Genomic DNA, 20789 nt, shown 5'->3' on the forward strand with positions numbered 1-20789 from the left:
ACACTGTCTCCACATCAGCTCTCCCCTCCAGCAAAGCCCACTCACCGCCCGCAGAGGTGTGTGTTTATTTTGGGGAGGTGGGGGACAAACAGGGCTTTGATGGAGTTTGAAGAGAACATAACGTACCATGACCATCCAAGACACAAAGTAGCTGCTTTACGTAGGTAGCACCAAGTGCTGCACCTCTGACGGGCCCAGGAACACTCGACTGTGCCGTGAGCGACAACTCTGCTAATGCAAAGACAGGCAACGGATCGAGTGCGAGAATGGGGGACGTTTGCACGTGTTCCCCCCCCAAAACCACTGAAGAAGGAAGAGAGATCTAACTTCAGGCAGCTACACTCTTAAAGACAGCTTTCTGCTGTAAGCAGCCAATACTACGACGCTCAACGCGGTCAGTTCCCAACACTCAGCGTAATTTTGGCACGCTTGGCCTGGGATAGCAAATACATCTTCTAAACTTTTCTAATGAAGACAGGACTCATTTTCTCTATTTGGGAAAGGTGTAACAGACCGTTCCAAACAGCTGCTGTAATTTCATTGGTGTTTTTCACCTGGTGTCACAAATCCGTACAGCTTCAGTATCCTCTCCTCTGGGCAGAGAGCCCCGGCCGCACGCAGGATCAAAACAGACAATCACTGCCGTATCCAACTCTGAGAAAGAAAGGGTCAGGAAAAGTCTCCAAAAGATAACACCACTAATCTGGAAATGAAACCTGACTTGCCATGTAGCATCTTAAGCACAAACTCACTCCTCTATTCCATTTTCTCTTGATTGCTTAGAGGATTAATTCACCAAAACGTTCACAGTTGTGAAGCAACTCCAAATGAAAGCAAAATTGGTCTCAAAGGCACATGACTCTAAACCATTTCAACTCCTAGCTACGTGTGATGATGAAAGTTACCTGATCCAAATAGTGAGGCCAAAAACGTTGCAAAGGCTTTTCTTAATTTTTAACAAAATCAATTTGCTGTGGGGATTAGGGAATTACAGAAATTGGCCTTTGTCTCGCCCGAGAGACCAAATCCTAGCCCTCTTTTAGCCAAGAAGGACAACACAGCATTCCCTTTTGGGTCTACTTAGTGCTTGATTGAAAAAATTGAGTCTTCAAAACCAGGGGCTGGGTAGGTTCACTCCGTGCCAACACTCTGAAGTCACCGGTAAACTATCCTCCGCTCCCGTGAACAGGATGTCCAACGCCATTCAAAAACCCATGAATCATCTGCACTGCTTTTCTCACTCTGTAAAACGTGATTTAGTTCAGCGTCCAACATTTTTCACGAGAGGTAATACTTCTGAAGTTGCCAAAAGGTAGTGCTTTCTAACGCTTGGAAGGACATAAAGCAAACTGTAACTGAGACATGGATGAAAAAAATCAGTGCAGCTGAGTTATGAAGGCCAACAACCTATTCACCGCTGTATCTGCCAGGCAAGATGAATGCAAAAATCCGGAGATGGAAGGAACAAAAGAAGGAGGAAACAAGACCCAAACTTGAGGAAGCACTTGACCACACACTTACTTCAAGCATGTACTCAAGCCTCAATTACTTAGCACACATTTAACTCTTCTGAACAGGAATGCTGTACTGAAGTCAGCCATTAGGTAATTACATATTAATTCCATTATTTGTCAAGATTATTGATGGTAAGAGTAAGAATGAGAAGGGGCCAATTCTCTTTTTAGAAAGTTTTTGTATATTCTACCCATGCTTCTATTTCTAATGCTCCTGCTCTTGGGCACTGTCAGAAGTGGGACAGTTGGCTAGACAAATCTTAGGTGTGACCTACTTTTGAAAGACCTATTTTTATTTTAAGCTGCATTTTTAAGATAGTGAAAAATACTTTGTGACAGCTGAGCATTAATTTGTGTGGCAAAGACGCGATCCCAAAGATGCAGAAAAAGACTAAGAGTCTCAGAAGGGTTCAGCACCCCAATTAGAGACAGCTTATCACAAGAGCTCAACTTCTACATAGCCATCAAAATAAACAGACAAATTTTCAGACACTTTTTAAAAACCTAAAAAAGCACTCGATTTCCAGAACTTTAAAATCTGATCTTCACTTTTTGATGAGGAAGAGAGAAAAAGGAATACATACGTGTATATATTTGCAACGACAGACAGATGGGGCGACACAGCCCACACCCTAAATGTTTTGTTAATGTGATCCTGAGAGAAAATTCTTGCATTTGAAACTACTAACAACCATTTACCCATACGTGGCAGCATTTCTGGTTTTGTTGTGTCATTTACTATATTGAGACACATACTAGAAATCAGGCTACAGCACAAGGCTTTCTGAATACCCAGGGATCAACCAGGGTTTTGCCATATTTTACACAAAAGAATAAGGTGGTCTCCATAAATTGTTCCTGCTAAGCAGTTACGAAATCATCCAAGTTGTTGGTTTTGGGTTTTTTTTTTTTCTTCCCCAAAACAAACAAAAAAATAAAGTGCTGAATTAATTTCCACAAACATAACAAACCTAATCTAATCATCTTGCAGTTGGCCATCTGTTTCACAAACACGAATCTAACTGAATCTTCCACTAACTGATAACTTTCTAAATTGAATTGCCTGTGCTGACCCTGCTTTCAGCTTAGTTCCTCCTGCTTCCATTTAAAGGGTTTGGAGCGTTTTCTATATAATGATCTATATGCTAATTATATAGTTAGAAGACAATTGGTTAGAAGACATTTGGCACCAGATCAAACAAAAGTTCAGAGAAGGGCACTGTTCCTGTCTGTGATGCAGACCAAGGGAATATAGAGGATAAAGACGTTCTAGAGTACAGAAATTATAGCGACAACTCATTAGTTCCCCTTTCTCCACTATAACCTGTGTCACAAAACCAGAGACCTTTTCAGTCAAATGTATTTGTATACCTATGAAGAATTTAAGAAACAACCCTCCTAACAGGAAACAGCTAGCCTAAGTTATTAATTTATGGCTATATAAAAGGATGAGTATCTTTTTAATCCCTAAAGGCCGTTTACAGACATACCGGCCAAGACCCCAGTTACCGATTCACTGTCTTTGGGATGAAGAATGATCCTCTGCGCTTTATAAGAGGAAAATTCTGCTCCTTCAGTCCCGGCTGACCTTATGCATTATTGGAGAAGGAGGGAGGGAGGGGGAGGCAGCCGTCCATCAGAGAGCACAGCCAGCGTGGGCACTGCTGGAGGCAGGGTGCTGGACTCATAGACTCAGTAGACCATCAGCCTGATCCGCGATGGCAAATCCTATGCTCCTAATTAGAGAGGTTCACTGAAGTGACACCAGCCTATGCTTTCATTGATCTGGCAATTAAAATCAATACTGTAGGGTTTTACGAGAATTTCAGATGCTGAACCTCTAACATAACCTTCTACAAAAGGACAAAAAAAATCCAGTAAAGTAAAATTTATAGCAGGCTAGTGATTAATAATTTAAAACAATATTTTACGGCTGATCAAGAAATGCAAGTACAGGCACAATTCCCACAAGCGTAAGAGGTTCAGGCATCTCCTCTTGAGAGCTTCCTTGCATAGCTAGCGGCCACTTAAAGGCCTTCTGCACCTTCCTGAAAAAATCATTCAAGCAGAGGGAATAGTTTTTGCACTGCTTCTGAGGCTTTATTCAGAAATATATATATAGAACAGTCCTCTAATAGTACTGTCATGAGGCAGATCAATTGTAGATTTCATCTATTTTCAGCACAAAGGGTTTTAACATAAAGATACGTAGTGGGAGTTGCTGTGTCTTGAACAGCATGACCTACCACGCTAGGACTTTATTATTTTACTTCCTTACGATCTCTGTTGATACGTGCCTTTTTAAAATGCAGATGGTTGAAATATTTCTATTGCTATTAATAGTCTTTTAACAATTATATGGCAGCAAGGAGCTCGATCAAAAGACCTGCAAGCTCTGGAAATTCAGGAAGCACAATGCAGTGACAGCAGACTATCCTAGCAGGGGCCTCCATAACTCCAATTCCTATGTAATTTTATGCACACCTACATAATCCCTTTCTCAGTTTGAGATCCTGCTTTTAGTTTCCTACGTTAAGTCCTGCTTCTGCCTGAACACCTACGCCTAGGAAAGTATTACTGCAGCAAACTTATGTTCTTAAATTAGCTGAGTAACAGGTTTAATGAAAAGAAAAAATAATATGGAATTTACAGGGAATAAACCCCTGTAACTAATCCATTGTGGTCATTTTACTGGGGTCCATAGACATTAAACATTTGACTTTTCCCCCCCCCCCCCCCCAATTTGTAAACTCTCAGGATGTAGGTGAAAGCACATCTATGTATGAAACTGAGTATGGTTTAAAGTAACATCAAATAAGAACACTGCCATAGCTGTAGATAAAATCAGAGCAATTTACTGGTAATCATTTGGAAGGACAGAGCCTACCGGCATAGAAACAAGGCTTCTGGACATCAGCAAAATCAGTTTTTCTTTTTTGCCTAGAGCAAGGGTTGGAGCAATGTAGAACAACGAGGATGCAGCTAGTTGGTTTTGTGGGTTTTTTTGTTTGTTTAAAAAAAAAAAAAAAGAGAGCGCAAGAGAAAGAAAAAAATAAGGGCATATGCATACATATATCCTAAAATCTTAATTCAGAAATTAACCACAGAGATACCAATACTAGAAGGAAAAAAAAAAACCCAAACTATCAAGACTGGTTGTCTATTTTTCTGCTTAAACACAATAAATATTTATAGCATTACTTTCTCCAGTTCTTTGTCAACTACAGTTCAATCTGCATAATCGTAAAGCTTTAGAAATAGGCCAAAAAAAAAAAAAAAAAGAAAAAAGAGTTGCAATAGCCGTTGTAGTACAACGTGGAGATTTTAGGTTACAGGCAATTTTTTTCAAAAGGCAGTCTAAGACCAGCGTCTAAAACTTGGAATTGTAGCAACTGAATTAAACCACAGGCGGACGGTCGAGTTGTGAATGAAATCTAAAATTACTATTAAAACACCCTAAAAGAAAAAGGCAGCTCATTGGTTTTTGGTTTTGTTTAAAAAAAACAGTGGCAATTCTACCACAGAACTCCCTCGTACTATCATTTTTGCAGTGTTGTTTTTAACACCTTTGGCAACGCTTTTGTTGCAAGTTTTGTTTGTGCAATCTCTTAATCGCTAGGATGCTACGGATTATCCACTTTTATCTCTACAAATAACTTCCCAGATCTCTATTGCAGGTTTTCTCCTGAGCCATCACTGTTGGATTCTCGAAGAGCACGACTGCTGGGCATTAGACTTCCACTCGTGATCGCATTTATCGCTACAACACGTATGGCAGCCTCAGCAAAACGACAAATACATTTCAAGGACTATAAGCTGGTGACACCCTGTGAAAAACTGAAGGATAGATTCAGGCAACTGACAATTAGTGTGTGGTTCTGGGCCAGTTCCATTGCAGCTCGGACATGGACATCATTTTAAGGACCTCCTCGAGGTGAGTGACACTTATAGGCATGCATTAAAGGAGGGCATGCTTGTCTCTATCAGAGCGATTCTGACACAAAGACTAATAAAGAAAAAAAAACCCTACTGAACTGTATAAGAGCTGACAAAGGCAGCAGCTGCTCTGCTCCACAGCGCAAATTTATATTTAGAGTAGGAGTTGGGAAAAATGGATCCTTACAGAAATTGGTTTCAGTTCATCCACTATGGCCCCAACACTATCTAGGAGACCCAAAGATTCTAGGAGAAACCGTAAGTAAATCAGAACACAATTTCATTTTTGGAACATGAGAAGGATCTAAATTCAACAGGATTCTCACTGATTTCATTTATATAATGAAAAAATAGATTGGCCAACCTTTTTTTTTTTTTTTTTTAAGTTACATTATAAGGACTCTTCAAGCTTCAGACCACGAGGTCATCATGAAGTGACCATGGCCATAAAAAAACTTCCTTAATGAAATCTGATTTTAACTCAAAACACATCAACAACTTATCAGCTTCAGCAATAATTCCATTTAAGATATAAAGCAGCAAATCAATATAAGTTTTATGTTAAGTGCTCTCAAAAATTCATGAAACCACCAACCTTTCCGTTTAGTGCCATAACACCAGGAGCGGCTGAAGCACAACTTCATGCTCACTCGATGTTCTAGTACTCTGGCGAAACCGTCATCTTCTACAGGTTGACCAGGAAAATTAGCCTATGCCGTTCGATTTAAAAGGTACACCAAATGGCTCATTTGCAGCAATGACGACGACCATGCCAGACACTACCCCCGAAGGACTGTTCTTCTGCACTTAAAAAATATGTTCACGTTTAAGTCCACAGACACATCCAGAGGAGTCATGCAGAGATAGTTCTGATGAGCACGCAGAAACAGCAGAAACTAACATTTCCCAACACACACTGTAAAGAACACTGCTAAGCTGGTACAGTAGTGCCTACAAAAGAAAGAGACCTCTCTACTATGGTTCAGAAATTCCTAGAGGTTTTGAAGGATGGATGCATATTTTGGCATATGCCATTAAGTCCTTAAACCTCATTTTGCTAATGCATAAGGCAAAAATTTACTGCTGCTACAACACAGTTGACCTAAGAAATAATTATCGAATGTGAACTATCTTAGGTAATAACTGCTAAGAATTGGGATTGCTTTAAAATCAAGCAATCTTCGATGTTGAGACTGTAGCCAGAACATGAAAAAAAACCAAACCAAACCAAACAAACCCCAAGAGCATATGTGGTATAAAACAAGGCATGGAATTATGCTGATGCTTGATACTCTAAAGCAGATTTAACCCATCTCCATCAACTCATTAGCTAGTAAAGCCAAGCCACAGTCCAAAGGAGAAGTTGTTAGCACCTGCCTGTCGTATAACAGGCAAAGTCTGTGCAGTTTTATATGCTGACAATTCGTCCAGTGTTTTGCAAACCAGTAATGCAGAAAATAAGCTCTTAGCAATACAATTCTGAGTGAAACATTTACATGTAATATAACCGCCTTTAGCACATCTGTTTCTGTATTTCTACGTTATCAATTATTCCTTTTTTAGTATAAAAAGTAGTAAATGGCACATTAAATATTCTGACAATCTGAATGAGTTGGTCTGTGTAGTGTTCTAAACACTTTACATTTTCTCTTTATAAACTAGGAAGTCACAACGTTCGGGTAAGGCATAAGGATAAGGGAGGGCTTTGCAAATGCTTCAGGGACACCTGCTTCACTCTGCTGACATTTTATTTTCCCAACTCTCTGCAGATGCTTGTCTCAAAAAGCAAATAACCCAAAGATCAGATTAGCAGACTGATATTTCCATGGGCACAGCTAAGACTAACAGACCTCATAAAAGTACTTACTAGCCCTGGGACCAGCCTCCACCCCCACAGAAGGCTTAAACACAATTAGCATCAGTTGTGTCTAACCGGTAAAGCAGATGTCTAACAAAGTAATAAACCTATAATTTTTACATGGGGTTAAAAATTTCCCTTTCCTTTCCAATATTTAGCAAATGACCCGTGGGCCCCCACATGTATTGCATACTGCTTTATGCTATCTCGAGACTCCCTTATTCTCTAATGAGTCAATTCATCGGCAATCACTTGTCAGCAAAAAAAACCCAAAACAAACCCACAGCAAAAAAGCACGTTGAGCAAATGTCAGAGAACATTAAATTAACCAGTGGAAGATCAGCAATGAACAGCTGACACCAAATTGAACCCAACACATGGCCCCATTCACATTATTGTTAAACACATGTAGCCAAACCTCCAATCGCTCCAGCTTCAAAATGACACTAAAGGTTCTTTACTTTAGAAAACAAACAAAAAAATTGCTTGAAAATGGATAGTAACCCTAGTATTAAGTACTATCATAAAAAACAAGCGATTGCTTTCACGCAGTTTGGATTCAAGGTACTGTTTTACCTCTGAGTACAAACTAAATTTATTACGCATTTTCTCTTTAGCTCAAAGTGACCCTCAATATATTTCTGCGTACTTCTATTTGCGTACAAAATGTATAATCTTACAGGAAGGCCTCCCAAGCACCCACTCAAGTCTGTATTAAATTTCCTGCTTGCTTCATAGAGTCAGGCTTGTTCCCTCGATGAGGAAATAAGTTATGTTTACAGCGGTACCGTGTTATCCCCTCATTAATTGCAGCCTTCAAGCCTTCAAAATAGATTATTCATATACACATCTAAGAAGCAACAGCTGAAGGTACCAACTCAAACAGCTCTTCTAGCGTTGAAGTGGCCATCGTTCCTCAAAAATCACTCAATGGCTGAGGGCTGGAACACACACACATCATATACCTTGGAGAGCCCAAGGGAGGATGTCATCTCAGGTGCCAGGTAACAACAACTCTCCTAAGGTCCCACGACTCTTATGCAAAAATCTGACTCTTATGTGAAAATCCGCTACGCTTCGCAGTACAGGTGGGTCCCAAAACGACCCAATGATTAACAGCATCTTTGCGCTTGCTTCTCCCAAAACAATGATTTCAGATTGTCCCATCAACACCCATGTCAACATATGCCTCCCCCAAGAGGACGTGCATTCTTCAGCCTGGCCGTGGACCTCAGTGGAAATAGGATTGGGCCCAGCAACTGGAGGACTCCAGAGCAGAAAACCCGAGTACCATACAATATAAATGCATTAAAAAAAGCCAGAAGCCTGACGGCTTTCTCTCCTGGCAGCAAAGGCCATTCAGTGCCGTAGCTGTTAATCAGTTAAGGACAGGTTATCTGGGGACAGAGAGGTCCAGTTGCATGTTGATGGGGGGGCAGGGTACCTAATTACATACATTCATTCTCTCTCAACAAAGGAAAAAGCCAACCAGGCAGTACGTTCAGTATTTTCAACATAGGTTGTTGAAAAGACAGGAAAAGAACCGTATCTGCATGAGACTAAGGTGCCCAGAATGACAGGTGTATTTCCTCTTCTTATTCCTTGAAAATAAAGTTTTCAGCCCTGAGTAAATCTCTTTACTTCTCTATACGCCTGTCACCCCTCCCACCCCTCGTCTGTCTTATTTAGATAATACTTCTTAGACACATTTATACTACACCCCTCCAGGACAAGAGCTGCCAATTTATGTTTCAGTAGCACCTCATGCAACATGGTTGTGATCTCAGTAAACAAATCTAGGCAATCTCAAGATTTAAAAATAATGTTTTTCTAAAGGCCAAAAATTTGCCTCCTAAATCCACAGTTAGTCATGAAAATAAAATGTTTTTACAGAAGGTCAGAACAGACTAATTCTTCCCCAGTCATCTCATCCTTAAAAATCCCGGTCTCCTACATTGTGGATCCTCTCCTAATGTCTATTTTCCACTAGAATGTCTTAAACCAAAATCAAACAACAAATATTTCTACCTTCTAAATCCTAAAACACATATCACACCTCAGGAGAACAAGGTAGCACCTGCATGGTTTTGGAAGCCTCTACCAAAACCAAGCCAGAATTCAGGTAAGTCTTTGAAAGCGCAGATCTTTTCACGTACCCTGTACTGAATCCAATGGTAGTCTAATTCTTAGCCCAGGTTATTTACATGCATTTTGGTCATTAAAAAAAAAAAAAAAAAAGACTTCTAAAGATTTCTTGGGCAGGGGGGAGTAGTTAACAGCCCTTATGGCAAATCTCTGAATGCAAAGCACAGAGGAGAAAATCAACTTGCTTTACAATGCCCAACTATTTCATTGGTGACTATCAATCACATCACAACGTAGGCATGATGGTAAGATACTAAAACAGTGATAGCACTCAACTAATTGAAATTGGATACTCAGGAGTGCTCTTGAAGTTCTATAGTACTTCATTTAAAAAGACGCTGATAAAAAAAGATATACAACTACTTCTTAGTTCAGAAGCCTCTCTAAAGTACAATGCCCTTCCACACCAAAATCATCTTTCTTCCTCCACTTTCACAGTACTTACCCTGAAGAAATACTTAACAGAAGTTATGTAGGGTCATTTTCCTTAGACAACAAGATTAGGATCCTTATAATAAAATCTAGTAACTGCCCAGATAATCTGTAAGGAATTTATGTTTGTCAACTAAAACTGTGCACATTTCAAAATGAAAAAGCGGATCTATTATGCCAATAAACAAGCATATTGAAAGGGAATGGTGAATATTTGAAGCAAGACTTTTCAGACAGAAAGGCATCACAGAAAACATCTGAGCAGTCACAGCCTCACCATAATGACCCTAGTCATGAACTATCTGCTAATAAAAAAATGCAAGTACTGGTTGGCTGAGAGACTGAAAGCTTACTCACACGTAAAATTTTTATGAAAATTAAGACGTATTAAAGACCTTGTACAATGCCCCGGTAAGACTTCACCTGAAAAATCTCGTACGGTTCTTGTCACCTGTGTTCAAGGAGGAGGAATTCAGACCAGAAATGGTACAGAAAAGGACTTGGGAAATTAAGAAACTGTCTTGCGAAAGAAAACTCTTAAGAATTTGGTTTATTTAAACTTCACAGAGTAAGATGTCCTTTGCCTAGGAACATCGGGGAAGAAGAGCAGAACAGCTAAGAGACATGCTGGCAACCCCCCCACAAATGCATACGAATAGGCTATGCGTACGTCAAAGCAGATGAAGCCGGAGGAAAATTTTGGGGCAGCCTTCCGCAGAGTAAGAGAATGCAAGCTAATTAGTTTTAAGATTTTTATACCCACGAACATGGTGATATCGTTATGTTAATCAGTACATTGTCAGCCAAGTCTGACACTGATTAAAAAAAAATTGCCTCTATCTCACATGCTATTAAATATCCACCATCTGCATCTATCCCTCTGTGCTCCAGAGTAAAGAAGAGTTGGCACAAAACCACATGCCATCGGCAGTAAAAGAAATAATAAGGTTTTTAGACCAGTGTATCTAATTTTTAATCTTCCCTCAGTGTCCTGTGAGGGACAGAAGTAAATAAACTAAAATCAAGTTACACTCCCAAAAGGCTTCCTGTACCACAACAGGAATGCTCTTTGAAGGATAGCCTACCTCAAATCCCTTTCCAGTCTGTTTGCTGCCATAATCACAGAACAGAATTGAATGAGGCTCAAATCTCTACACCTGAATTCTAAATTAAGGCAGACAAACAGATTAATCTGGAATATTTCAGAAAGCCTAAAAGAAGCAACATAGAACACCTACATACATTTTTAGATTTGCACTTCTGAAGTTCCTTATATAAGTAGTGTATTTTTTTAATGATATCTGCACTGAAATGTGACAGCTTGTAAAAAAAGAGTTATAATATGGTGTTTATTTACATGGAGATATAAACAACTGAATATGCACATTAAAGCATTTACACATTATTAATATTGTTTTCTAGTTTCTTTGATTTTTGTAATGACGTCAACTTCTCAAAGAACTCTGCCTAATACGATTTTAGATGTTTAACATTCATACAATATTTAAATATCTATATATTGTACCGAACAAATACGCACTGTGGTGGGTTGACCCTGGCCAGCAGCTAAGCACACGGGTTGCTATGAAGAAGGTTAACTCCATCCCAGCCGGTCCCAGTACACACGCGTACATTCCAGTTATCGAAGCCAGAGCTCCTGGAGTTAAACAGGAACACAGCCTGGAAAGTACCTGTATATCTGGCAGTTTAACTAAGTATATGACACAACTGCTGTCATAAATTGATCACAGTCTCTCCTAAAAGGTATGTTGAAGTTTACCTCTTTGAAAGACAGCCTGTTTCAGTACCTGCCCACGTTGATTAGAAACGCTCTGCTGCGTTCTGATGTCTTTACAGAGAATATTCATATGCCCACATTATCCTTGTTTTCCTGATTATAAGTGTCAAGGAAGCAGATTTTTCTCTCTCTTGGTCAACCCAACAGCCCTTGTTTCCTTTGAACTGATCTTTCATAAAGGATACCACAACTGTATATAATATTCTGTACGAGGTTTCTCCTGCCTCCTGGTAGTTTCACCGCATTCATATTTCCTTATCTCTACTGAAGGCACCTTTCCTGATACCTCTTAGGAACAAATTTGCCCTTTTCACAGACTTATGACACTGCAGTTCGCAGTTGTGTTGTCCTTTCTTGACTGATGCTCCTCAGAAAAAAAGATGTGTGCGTCCTTTTAACGCACTGTATGCTCACAGGCTTCTGGGTCAAAAGAACATTTCTTTAACTGTGATTAAATAGAAAGGTGGGAAATGTACGATGATGTACAATACTGTCGTTCAGAAACATCCTAACCTATGAAACACCGAATTGCACTTTGCTATTCATTATAATCTTTGTAGAGTGCCAGCGCCTAAGCCTTCAATCTAGACATCTAACAACTGGCTGAGGTTCCAAAGTTTACGGCTTGGAAGAGCTCTGTAATGGTCTGTGATCCGATTCCAACATCAAGTCAATTATCAGCTGCATGATAATGCTATGACGATTCAAATAAACAGCTTATAAGTCACTAATATAGATGGCAAAAGCTTAGAGAACGGTGGTGATTCTTTCCCTTACTTACTGAAAAGTATACTTAAGTCAGTTAGCAAAAATAGTCTATCAAACCATAACTTTCCAAACCTCTTATCATCCCAGTCAATTCTTCTGTTGCATTTTTAAGTTAAGCACTTGAAAATCTCTTCCAGAACGAAGTGTTTCTTCCAAATAAGTATGTTTTCTTTGCTGTATGCTACACATTAGTCCAGAAGGCACATTGAGATAAGAGCATTAAAGGGAAATGTTTAATAGAAGAAGCCATGTGTAAACCAGGACAGAAATTTTATACATGGTGATAAATCTTTTAACACTCTCTTCACAGGGAAAATTCTGAATTAACTCATAATTTTACAAGAGCAACTTTTTTTTTTTATTATTATTATAAGAACATTTTCTAAAAATCCAGTGGTTTACCCAACTTATGGCTCATTAACTTCTGCAAAACTCAGGTAATGGTCTAGTTGGCACCATTTACCTCCTGGGACACATTCGGGGTGGTGCTGAGCTACGTTGTACGAGCAGGAGACATCATTCCTTCTTACCTAGCCCATATGGAGCAGCATTTTCCACCAGCCACGGGGGTCTGGGAGGAAGACATTGGCCCAACTCCTTCCTCCACCTCCTGACCCTCAGCAGTCATCTCAGCAGGAGCGAGTCTCCCAACTCCCTGCAGCTCAGGGTCTTTTATGGTGCAAGGGCAAGGATGGGAAAACCATCCTTGCTCGAAACCTCCCTCCCCTCAGCCCTCACGCTTGAGCAAATGCAAGTGCAAATAGTCCTCGCGGCGGTATCTCTGCAATAAGGATGAGATTCTGGCTGGCTGTACGCTAAGGTGTATCTCCACCAAGAGTCTGTTTGCTGCTATGAAAATGAGAATGTGGTCCTATTTGTAAGTTACAGGTGTCTTTTTATATAAAATGCTTAGGCAAAGACACACACGTTTCTTTTCTCTCATGGTATTCAACATGTTAAAATCTAAACAGAAAAGAATTATGGGGAGAGAAAAATCAAAACAGAACTCTATCTGCTTAGTAAGTACCATTTAAGTTTTATAGATTGAAAATAGAAAGAATAGAGGTGAACAGGGAAAGCTGAGCAGCCTTCTGTTCAATTTTCTCCAGCTCTGTATATCCCATAAACCTAATCTCAACTGACAAAAGACAAAAGCTACTTCCTTCCTAAAAAGGGAAAAAAAAAAAAAAAAGTTACAAATAAACTACATTAAATAAAATCCTAACAAGCTCAAATGTTTGTACATCTGAAAAATGTTTTTGAAACTGTTGTTTATGGTACCTTTCACAATAAAATGCTAGCTCCTGCTGACACTAATGTGGCTCTTCAATCAAGTTTCTTTTATTCTATCTAAAGAAACAAAAACTTTTAATGTGGGCTTATCTGGGGTCATTTATTATTCCACATCAGACCCAGAATATATCTTGTTGAAAAGACATACATACCATTTTCATTCATTAGTTGCCTGCAGGCTCAAAAAAACCCTAACCCCAAACACAAAACAAAACCCTGGAAAGGTTATCTATTGCCAGTTATATCCAGATGGGTTGGTTACCATGTTTCTACTGATACAGTAGTAGGGAAAAATCTTGTAAAGGGCCGGAACATTCTCAGACTTCATAGTTGTATACACGTTACAAGGCTGGGGGCTGCTCAAAACCAGGACAATTTAAACCTTGCATAAAAAAAATAAAAGGATCACATGCTTTTTACAACCACCTTCAATCAATCATCACAAAAACAATATATTACCCCTTGCAAATTCTCAAAGCCATAAAACAGTGAGTGGGAAAGATCCTTGCTTCGATTACATTAAAAAACAGGTGTTTGCGTAAGGCGTGTAGCTGACTCATAACAGTTAAACAAAAAAAAGAGAGGAAGATTTTGCACTGTATGTTGAAATTTTGTTCTGCCAGTCTCAAATGTAAAACAGAAAGAGAATCAGAATTAAACAGTTGTTTTTAAAAGCCCAGGAATAAGGAACTCTGGTGTCAAACTAGGTAGGTTAACACCCTTGCACAAGTCACTCACCATGAAAAGGAGCGAGATATCCAAATTCAATCTCTTTCTCCCGAGAGCTGGCAATACCTTAGAAGGTAGGCACAGTCTATTCAGCAAAAAAGCTATCGTGGTTACGCTGTCTGGCCATTCCTCTGAATGCCCAGGAATAATATCAATATGCTCCGGAACAGCTGGCGAGAAGCCCGTCACGGTTGCCCAAGAAATACATCCAGCAATAAAAGCAACCTTGCATTACGCAGGTAATTCAAGATGACGAACAGACTTGTACAAACATTTTGTCGGGGTTTTTCCCACCCTCCCAAACAGATGATTAACACAAACCCTAAGATTTTCAAAGTTTTCCAGAATCAAGCCTGGAACGTTTCAGGAACTAGATGCCAGTTCTTGCTAGGTTACAAGCAATGCAAGCGAGCGAGGAAAACTGCTAGGAGGAGAGGGAGCCCAGTTTGTTCCACCTCTGGAACACAAGAGGCTAAGGTGGGAGCCTCTGGTCCCTGTCTTCAAACATCTGGGGAGGGTGGTTGAAGGTGGCTGCACAGCAAGAAACAAGCAAGCATCACGGGTTGAATCGAGGGTAATTCTGGGGAGATTTAGGGACGAAAATTCTCCCAGTGGAAGTGGTGAAACACTAGGATAGAAGCCATGCGTTTCTGGAGCTTGGCAAAATGAATTGGCCCACAGCAACCTGAAGTTTTGTTGAAGCGAGCTCTTTTTGAACTTTGAGCAAGGGGTTGGCCTAGATGACTTACAGAGGTCCCTCCCAACCTAAATTATTTTGTGATTCTGTTTATAAAAAAAGCTGGGATAAAGTTACTCTTAAGGACTCTGTATGGATCAGACAGTCTTCCCCAGATCCTGGTTACGCTTCTTTTCCGTAACAAAAAACACAATTTGCCTTCTGTGTCTGTCTTTCAGAAGATGTCATCAAGTCATCAAGTTGGTTCCCAAGCTAAATTAACAGATAAGATGTCTGAATTTAAAATCTGGCTGTGAAGATGACACTATTCACATACAGCCTTATGTCTGCTTGGTTTACCCTCAGCTCAATAGTGTACAATGCTACATCCAACATAGCAATGATTTTCAAATATTTCTGAAACAGTTGTTTCCAAATATTTTAAATTATTTTCTTAAGTGTTAAGGAGCGGCACAATACATACCTAACAGAAAAGCAGCGAAGCGGTAGAAAGCCTAACACAAGCATCAACAACCAAAGCATCAACTCTCAAGACATCAGAAAAAATCAAATCAGAAAAAACCTAAGCTTCCCCACTCCGAACCTCATGCTTTCAACCACAAAAGTGATTCTTGCCACCACCACCCAGAACTCTCAACGCTATGCATTTGGTTATTTTTGGTATACCAGCCATAATCAGCTTACCCTAAGCAAACGCTGACAAGCATTTTCTCTTTCTTTCTTCCACAGAAACCTCACTGGACCAAAAGGAGGAGGAGGGAGAGAAAGCAGAAGGGAATCGGTAGGGCATGATGCTTTGCGGGCATCATTCGGGCCCTTTAAGTCCTCACCTCCATCGCTAATTCCAACCCAGCGCAACGTTGATTCAAATTCCTGCCCTCCGCTATTGCAAAAGCCCTGCTGCCCGCTCCTAAATGTTGACCGAGCCCGTGCCTGCCTTTCAGTAGTAAGGTAAGGAGTCATGACGTCTTTCTCACTCGTAGGGATCCAGCGGAAATTATTTTAAGACTCAGTGAACTGCTGGTGAAGTGCTTTGAAATCCTTTGAAAAGTTATGCCAAAGAACCAGGGATAACTGTAAGAAATTCTGTATTCAATAAATTTATGTCGCGAAAAACTTCGTGGCCGGAGAAAGAAGAGAAAAGTACAGCTTCACTGGTTGTTATAAAAGGCAAGTTTTCATTTGCAGCTAAATACCATGACAAACAGCTGAGGACGTCTCATTCCATCTTATTTCCTGCAAGATATGTGGTTATTTATTTTATGTTTTATTTATTTTAAAGATTTTATTCTGGTCTTCAGTTCTTCTTTTTAGTTGTTGCCAATTAAAAAACTTTTTTGTTTTGTTTATTCAGATGCCTAAGACATTTTCATTGGGCATCATCTGGTCTATTCACTTTGATACTCACTTAGCTGAGGATTCTTTTTAATAATAGTAGTAGTAGTAGTAGTAGTATAAAGCTGGCTTCCTTGGATCCATTTTATGGCTACAGACCAGCCAAAGCTTATGGAAGAGCTCCACCCAAAGCCCAGCTCATCCGAGCACCTCGGGCAGAGCCTTGCCAGGCCCCCGAGACTGAGGAGCACCCACAGCTCTCCCTGCCCCAGCACCCAGCAAACCACTGCCGCGCAGGAGGCAGCCGCACAGGAGCCATCTCTACAATTCCCTAATTACAGGAGGCAATAAATGTCTGCTGGTTTACAGGGAGAGGAAGTTGGGAATAAGGCACGGCATGAAGGTTTTTATACTTTTCTCCTCCTACCAAAGGAGCTGGTAAATCCAGCACTTTGCTAGCACTCTGAGCATCACTCGGTTCGATTTTGTTGTGCCTTGAATACTAGCAGCTATTTCGTTTCTCAGCTCCCATCTGCTTTTCTCTGCTTGATTTAATATGCTCAGTTCTCTACAGGTGCTTATTCTGTTTGTGAAGTCCATTTGCGGCTGGTTTAAAAGCCAATGCATATGCAAAGACTTTTTAATACACCTGTGTACACAGCTTGCCCTGCTTCCTAAAGAGATCCTTCTCTGCATATGAAAAGGGAGAGAGGGCTCGCTTTAACCTCCCTTTCCAAAATACTTGGCTTCAGCTGGAACCATGCTTGGGCAACCCCCACACTAAGCTGCACATTTTCACCGCCAGCTCGCAAATTCATTATTCCAGTGGCTACTCATGCGTGAAATATCCCAAACTATCTGATCCCACGTGAAGAGGTGCTTTTCTGTCTAGCACAGAATACTCCTTAACTAACATGTGTTGTCACCTCCTTGCAAGGGAAGTATGTAAAAACAGAGGTTGTTAAATTACTAGATGCACTATAAATTTCTGTGATCACAGAGCCCGATACAAAGAGGTGCTGGGTACCTTTGACTCCCACATGGATTTCAACAGAGTTTTCACATATAAAGGCTAAAGGATTAGACCTGCAGCAAGTCCTTGGTTTTGACTATAAATTTCTCAGGAAAAGAAATCTTTCATACAAAAACTGCGTAGAAATATAATTTTCTTTGTTTAAGTAATCTGCCAGAGAAACAGAAAAAAAAACAAATTTAAAGCTATCTCAGACAGCCACTGCCTTGATATTCTTTACATCAAATAGCTTTAAAAAAAACCAAACTGCTCATGGGAAGTCTCTCTAAGTTTTGACCAGAGTTTAAATCTTGGTATGGACAGTAATTCAAAGAGACAGGCAGATACGTGGGTTTCCTGATCTCATTTATGCTGGAGGAATGAAGCAGCCACACACTTTCTACTTACAGGGAACAGTGGGGTTTTTTTTACTTTCCTAGGAAGGAAAAAAAAAAGGGGGGGGGAGGTTTAAAACCGAACTGTTGAGCAAACCAACCCCCAAAATGCTCCCAGCTGACAAAATTATTCCAGCAGGACTGAAAGAGAGAAAACCCGTTTCCCAAAAGAAAAAGTGAAAGAGACAACAAGTAAAGAAAGGTGAGAGCTATACACATCGTTTCTATTCTGACTTTAAATGAGCTTAACTACAGAGCTCAAACACCACACAAAACAACCTAAAGCAGTCCAAAAGATGAACTAATGAGTAACAGATCCGGCTGCGACTATTGCAAAACAGCATTCCACTCGGAGAGAACATCCTTTCAGCATCAGCCCTTCCAGCCCACCTATTTCACTATTTATTCGGTATTTATGTACCTCATCTGGACAAAAGCTCCCGCTTGCTAACGAGAAACGTGCGGGGGGCAGAAACCGCCGTGCGAACGCCTTTTTCAGCGGTCAGTACGACCAGGCTTTCCAAGGTTTTGTTTCCGAAACCCTTACCAGCTTCATGGTGGTGTTGTTCTGTTCCCACCGCCACAGCATCACGCTCATCGTCCCCGCCGAGCACCTGCCGGAGGAGCCGCGACCAGGCGGTGCTACAAACCCTTAACTACCCCGTCTTCACCGCCCCGACGTCCCCTCCCTGGTGGCCGCTCATCGTTGGGTCGCTCTCCTCGGATGAGCTACGTCGCTCACGGGGAAGAGAAACGCCGAGAAGGTTAGGGCAGGATCTCCCGCGTCATCCCGAAGTCCGGCAGCCGCGGGGATGGCAGGGACTGGGAGGCAGCGGGCAGCCGGCCGGCCGGTCTCTCCTCCTCCCACGGCAGGCTGCAGCCGCCAGCTCTTGGAGGAGGATCGCCTTTAACCCCTTCGAGGAGGAGGGTTCCCTCTGCTCTGGCTGGACCAAGCAAGAAAAACGGGAGTTTGGTGGGGTTTGTTGTGGGTTTGTTGCTATTTTTTGGGTTTTTTTAAAAAAAAAAAAAAAAAACAAACGGTTGGGGGGGAAATAGGGAATTAAGCACACAGTGAAGGTGAAAGGGAGTATTTTGCAAAGAAATATTTGACAATAGAAATGAACAGAGTTCCAAGTCAGCTACGGTTTAGGAAGACGCCTAAGGGGATCGGGCGCATTTTAGAGCAAACCAGTAAATTTACAGCGGGTTTCTCCCGAGTTTGACAACCTGACGCTGTTAAGAGCTCAGATTCTAAAGCTGGCTGGTTTTATCAGCATTTAGTGCAATCTAGGCTGCTTCACTTAGCCTTTCATTTATACTTAAGCCTGCTGGATGGGAAAGGACTAGACTTTCCCTTAGCAAAAAGGAAAGGGGAAAACAGAAAAGAATATACTGCCTTAAAAATACTTCAACACACGGAACATGACAGATCAGCTTCAGGAGCATAAACTTTGCATTTCCAGAGATTAGTAAGAGTACTTAGAATATCCAGAACAGCTGTATTTAATGGCAATAAGTATCAGTTTGCCACAGGGTCTGTATTTAAGATACAGCTATTAAAGATGTATGCAAATGCCAGGCTATTCTACAGCTTCTCTCTTGCATCCTTCTGAAATCTCTCTTCTGTTCCCCTGAAGCATCTCGCCCTGCCTAGCAGTCCAAAAAGATACTCAACTGCGGAAAGATTCGCGTCTGATCTTGCCCCAGGTCCTACGAAATCACCAGCGGGGAAGGAAGCTTGGCTGTTGCTCCTCACCCTTCTGCTCTGGAGAAGATAAAGAGGGGTCCGTGGGGGGACAGGAGACCGCAGCGGCTCCAGCAGCAGCTCCACGCACCCCAGGCGCATCCCCATCCAGCGCTCCCCAAGCCTGGGTTTGGGAAGTGGTTCCTTTAGTGGCTTTCGTTTTGCCGGGCCACAAATGAATGATGGAGGACTCTGGGAGAAAAATACCTGCGTTTGAAGAAATTGCCCAGGCTGCCCTTTTCCCGCCCTCTCTCCAAATATAAATTGTGAGGCACATAAAGAGAACTTTGCCGGCTGCAGGAGGGGAGGCAAGAAATGACCACAGGCATAACCCATGGTTAACGGACCGGGAGCCCAGGAGCAGCTCCTGTCAGCTTGCCATCATTTTTTAAGTGTTAACCACTTTAATATTCCCATAAAAAGATACAATCCTTATAGAAAAGCACCCAGGACTCTTTCTGCTACCGAAGCATTGGAGGTTTCAGCCTTAAAGTGGCTGCTGCTTAGGTAAAGCGCTTGAGCCTCTTTTTGAGAACGCGGTTTATGCCTGCAGAACTTGAATCCATGATCCTGTACTTGTAACGGCCCTTCTTAAGGCCCACAGCTGGCTTCAGTAGCCAAAAGGAGTAATTATAACAAATTTGTTCTCACAGTACAGCTAAGACATTTAAAAAAAAAAAAAAAAAAAGGACCAAATTATACCCAAACCGATCACTTTCTTAGCTAAAAATTCCCCTATTGTATGATTTTACTGGCTAGGCTGTTTCATGTACCCATTCAGTACATTGCTGAAGAAATACTGCAATAAATCAGTAAATAAGCATCTGAAACTCTGCATATACACATTTCCATAAGAAAAAAAATGCACGCATCTCCTTACTGAAGTCTTTTCCCTAACAGTTACGCTTCTATGACTTGGATTTCATTCCTTAAGTCTGTAATTGTTATCCTGTTCTAATTTTTTTTTTTTTTAAGTGATAAGGAAGGAGGGATAATTATTGAAACAAACAATAATCATTTTCCTTCACTGTAAGAAGAATTCCCCTACCAATTTTGGTAGCTTGAATAACTATGCATAGAGAAAGAGCTGAATGTTGAAAACATTTAAAGACTTTATGCATACAGGTTACATT

The 20789-nt window shown here is 40.9% G+C and overlaps 1 protein-coding gene across 6 annotated transcripts in view; it reads right to left on the bottom strand.

Annotated features, from left to right (window-relative positions):
• The window catches only part of NAV2 (neuron navigator 2), a 427333-nt gene that overhangs the window by 178383 nt on the left and 228161 nt on the right, over nt 1-20789 (bottom strand). The gene's annotated exons all lie outside the window — the stretch shown is intronic.

This window comes from Harpia harpyja, chromosome 16 (assembly GCF_026419915.1).
Source record: "Harpia harpyja isolate bHarHar1 chromosome 16, bHarHar1 primary haplotype, whole genome shotgun sequence".
NCBI classification, from domain to species: domain Eukaryota; kingdom Metazoa; phylum Chordata; class Aves; order Accipitriformes; family Accipitridae; genus Harpia; species Harpia harpyja.